This window comes from Aegilops tauschii, chromosome 7 (genome assembly GCF_002575655.3).
Source record: "Aegilops tauschii subsp. strangulata cultivar AL8/78 chromosome 7, Aet v6.0, whole genome shotgun sequence".
In the NCBI taxonomy this organism is placed as follows: Eukaryota; Viridiplantae; Streptophyta; class Magnoliopsida; order Poales; family Poaceae; genus Aegilops; species Aegilops tauschii.
This window is the reverse complement of record NC_053041.3, coordinates 419114752-419119623: the sequence shown is the minus strand read 5'-3', so window position 1 is coordinate 419119623 and position 4872 is coordinate 419114752. Positions and strand designations below refer to the sequence as shown.

General features: G+C 50.1%; 1 long non-coding RNA gene across 1 annotated transcript; it reads right to left on the bottom strand.

Moving 5' to 3' along the window:
* Positions 1 to 720: 720 nt before the first annotated feature.
* On the bottom strand, positions 721 to 4281 carry LOC141026983 (uncharacterized). Its single transcript, XR_012189091.1, has 3 exons — positions 3920 to 4281; positions 2611 to 2687; positions 721 to 999 (listed from the first exon to the last, which is right to left on the bottom strand). It is a non-coding gene; the product is annotated as an uncharacterized lncRNA (long non-coding RNA).
* Positions 4282 to 4872: the final 591 nt, after the last annotated feature.

Genomic DNA, 4872 nt, shown 5'->3' with positions numbered 1-4872 from the left:
CAATGTTTAGTCACTGCTTGAACTTTGGAGGTGCTCTGCATTTATGTTTTGCGGTCTCAGAAAGGGCTAGCGAGATACCACTATTGTCATATTATATCATGGTTGTTTTGATAACGTGTTGTTGTTTGAGATATCTTATTATTGCTCGCTAGCTGATTATGTCATTGATATGAGTTAATATAATTTTTAAGAGTTATTGTCGACATGGTTAGTTATAATGTTGGCTGAAAACCTGGGTGTTGTTTAAGCTTATTTATGCAAACAAGAGCAAAAGAGTTCGTAAAAGTTTTCTTTTTTACTTTAAGTTTATCAACTGAATTGCTTGAGTACAAGCAAAGGTTTAAGCTTGGGGGAGTTGATACGTCGCCAACGTATCTACTTTTCCTAACGCTTTTCCTCTTATTTTGGACCCTAATTTGCATGGTTTGAATGAAACTAACCCAGGACTGATGCTGTTTTCAGCAGAACTACCATGGTGTTGTTTTTGTGCCGAAATAGATGTTCTCGGATGGAACGAAACTTTGCGAGGATTTTTTATATCAATAAAGAGAATTTATGGAGCCATAAGTCACCTGAGGGGGGCACCTGGGTGGGCACAACCCACGAGGGCGCGCTTGCCCCCCAGGCGCGCCCAGGTGGGTTGTGTGACGCCCTCGATTCAATCGTACACTAATCATACACGCAAATGTGTACGATCAAGATCAAGAACTCACGGGAAGATATCACAACACAACTCTAGACACAAATTAAAATAATACAAGCTTTATATTACAAGCCAGGGGCCTCGAGGGCTCGAATACATAAGCTCGAATACACAAGAGTCAGCGGAAGCAACATTATCTGAGTACAGACATGAGTTAAACAAGTTTGCCTTAAGAAGGCCAACACAAAAGCATCTACGGTCGAAAAGGCAAGGCCTCCTGCCTGGAAGCCTCCTAACTACTCTTGGTCGTCGACAGTCTCCACGTAGTAGTAGGCATCGACGGTGGCTTCTGGCTCCTGGGCTCCGACATTTGGTTGCATCAACCGGAAAGAAGAAGAAAGGGGGGAAAGGGGGAGTAAAGCAACCGTGAGTACTCATCCAATACTCACACGCAAGGATCTACACTACATATGCAACATTATCAAAGGAAGGTTGTATATGTGGACTGGGCTGCAGAAATGCCAGAATAGAGAGAAGGCCTAGTCCTATCGAAGACTAGCATCTTCTGGAAACCACCATCTTGCAGCAACAGGAGGGAGTAGAGTAGCATAAAGCAAAGTAGTAGTAGTGTTATCAACCTCGGCCAGAGATCCTTTCTCGACTCCCTGCGAGAAAGCAATCCCAGAGCCATACTATCCATTTCTCATCACAATCCAATTCTCATCACAAGTATCCAGTTCTAGTTGTATCGATCGGGATACAACTCCAAGTGTCCGTTACCGTAGGACAGGCTATCGATAGATGTTTTCTTCCCTGCAGGGGTGCACCAACTTACCCACCACGCTCGATTAACTCCGACCGGACACACTTTCCTGGGTCATGCCCGGCCTCGGCCAAACAATACGCCGCAACCCGACCTAGGCTTAATAGAGAGGTCAAGCACGCCGGACTAAACCTATGCCCCCAGGGGTCATGGGCCATCGCCCCGGGAACTCCTGCACGTTGCGAGGGCGGTCGGTGAGCAGACCTAGCTACCTCCTTCAAAAAGGCAGGTGCTTACGCAGTCCAACCCGGCGCGCGCCGCTCAGTCGCTGACGTCTATTAAGCTTCGGCTGATGCATACGACGCAGAACGCCCATACTATGCCCACGTGATGGTTAGTGCTGTCAGGCCAGAGGCCCCTCGGATCAAATATCCAAATCATAGTGGATTAGGAACGCGCGGTAACAAGCAGAGACTCACGAAAGATGTGACCCCGTTGCCCCGTCTCGAGGACTTGCGGCAAGGGCTAGGAATGCCCGGCCACGCCTCGTAATTATCTCGCAGGCACCCTCCAGGTCAACCCGTCTCCACATCAGTCGCGGGTACCCCTCAGGGTCGACCCGCCTTTCCAAATAACAATTGTAAAGTCCAAGTATCCGTGTGTCCAAACATCAAGGGGGAAAACCCGAGGAATCACCCCCGGTGAATTTCACTTGATGTAATCATCAAGGTGAACGTAAGAGGGACCACCCTCGAGGTTCACACTTGAGGGGTTGCACGACAGAGTCATATCGGAAGTGGTTAAGGAGGAAATCACCCTCGATGACCACGACCGAATAGCTACACTACAGAGATCTCATCAGGAGTGATGTATGAGGTTCCACTCTCGGCACTCGATGGTAACTCTGCAGAGTCGGGCAACAAAAAGGGCGTCATGTGATGTGAGGTGTCGGGGCCTGGTCTTCGATCCCGTTGATCGGTTCTTCGATGATGAAGCAGGGGCAACAAGGACAAGGTGTGGGTCACTGATGGATCACTAACCAACCTATACTAAGCAGTTTAGGATAAGCAGGTAGGTAACAATAAGCAGGTTACAAAAGCAGGCTATGCATCAGAATAGGAGCAATCAATTACGGCAGCAAAATCTAATGCAAGCATGAGAGAATGGAATGGGCGATATCGGGATGATCAAAGGTGGGGCTTGCCTGGTTGCTCAGACGAGAAGGAGGGTCGTCGGTGACGTAGTCGAACACAGGGGCAGCATCGGCGTCAGTCTCGAAGTCTACCGGAGAGAAGAGGGGGAAGAAGCAGTAAATACAAGCACACAAATGCATGACATGACAACAAGCAAAGCTAGGGTGTTCTAATGCAGAGGCTATAAGATATAGGTGAAGGGGGAATTCAACCGGGAATGTTTTCCCGGTTCCGGACCTGTGTCAGACAGATGACCCGAGGGGGAGTGTTCCATTTTCAGATAGTTAGAGGCATCTGACAGGTAAACGGACCACGCATTTGGATTCGTTGGAATTTTCTGGGCAACTTTCATATATAAAGTTTTTTCATCCGAGTTATGGATTATTTTATATTAATTTTTAAGGTTTTAATAATATTCTGGAATATTAATAATACAAATTAAAACAGAATCTGCTAAGTGTACCCAATGGATTACCCAGCCAGTGTATGACAGGTGGGGGTCAAGGGCCCGGTCAACTAGTCCAGTCAGCGTTGACTGGGTCAATGTTGACCAGTCAACAGAGCCATACAGGCCCACATGTCATTATCTTAGACATTTATTTTCAAATTGTTTTTCTTTAAACTAATTATGGGTCCACTTGGCAGTGATATATTAGACTAATCCTAATACACAAATTAACATCTAACCTATCTCTAGCTAAACTAACATGGCCGGCCCCTAATATAGAGAGCCAGGCGGCCTCTGGCTCTGTACAAGGGCGCGCACGGGCTCAGGGCGCCGGCGGCCAACGTCAGGGAGCACCGGCGGGAGGGGGGAGTAGCCAGGCAGCAGCAGCAATCAGCGGCGGAAGCGGCATGGCAGCAGCCGCAGTAGGGAAGCGTGCTAGCGGACGACGGCGGGCGTGTGCGGCCAAAGCAGGAGGCGCGGCGGCAGAAGTGCAGCAGCGCAAGCAGGAGGGGACGCAGTGGCTAGCCAAAGCGCGGGAGTGGGACAGCGGGCGCACGGGGGCTGCAGGCCAAGGCGCCTACTGCAGGGTCGCGAGGCAGCAGCAGCATCAGCAGAAAGTAGCAGTGGGCAGGCGCAGCAACGAACGATCGCGGACGCGCGCGGCGCACGGGGCGCGGGCGTCCAAGGTAGTAGGCGAATGCGGGGCATGGCCAGGGCGCGGCGGGTGCACGCACGTGTGGCCGGACATGACCAGGGGTGCGACCACGGGCGGACGAGCATGGCTGCGGGCATGGAGCTTCGGGCACGACGGGACGAGCAGTCTACGGCGTCGGATCGAAGGGGAAAAACAGGGAGATAGAGGAGAAGCTCACAACAAGCTCGATGGTGAGGTCGGGGAGGTCGGAGGTGGACCGGAGTCGCAGGAATCGACGACGGACAACGACGATGTACAGGATGAAGATGGTGGCGATGGCGAGTGTACGGGCCGTCCCCGCTGGATTCGGTCCTCAGGATGGACGAAGTTGATGGCGGCGGTCCTCCTGGATGCGGTCTCAGGGCTTGGGGAGGCCGGTGGCGACGGCTCGAGGCGCTCCGGCTCGACCTGACGTTTGCAGACGATGCAGAAGAGGACAGCGGTGCTCCTCGACTTCCTCCCGAGCGCCGGAGACGCTAGTGGTCGTGCACGACCATGCCGTTCGAGCGGCAGAGGAGGGAAGAAAGCTAACGAGGAGGAGGGGGAATGGGGATTAGGGTTCGTCCATAGGGTGCGGGGTGTTCTTATCCATCGGGGAGGGTCGTCGGATGCTCGACACAGCGTCAATCGTCAGCGTGGACGGCGGGCGCGCGTCCACCACACCGTGGCCTCTGTTCCATGTACAGAGGTTGAAGGGAAAGGCCCTGGTAGTGGGCTGGGCCGTTGTAGCTAGTTTCCTATTTTTCCTTTTTCTTTTTCTGACATTTAAAACAACCACTGTTTGCAATTAAATAAGCCATCAAATGACTTTGTAAAATTATGGAGCTTGGGCATTTAATTATATTGCAATCTTTTGTACTGACACAAAAAGTTTGGGAGACATAGGAGTTAATTTGAATTTTTCATAATAGGAAAAGTGATTAAATGGGTTGAATTGGTATTGTTTTAATTGCTACAGCCCATTTAGCATTGTGGTGATGTAGTTTTCCTTATTTGTTATGGATTAGTTGCTAAATGGTGGACTATTTTGCAACCATATTGGTGAAACTTTAAATTTCACTTGCAAATTAAATTTGAATTTGAATTTGATTTTAAAACAAGTGGCAACTTGCATAGTAATCATGATGACAT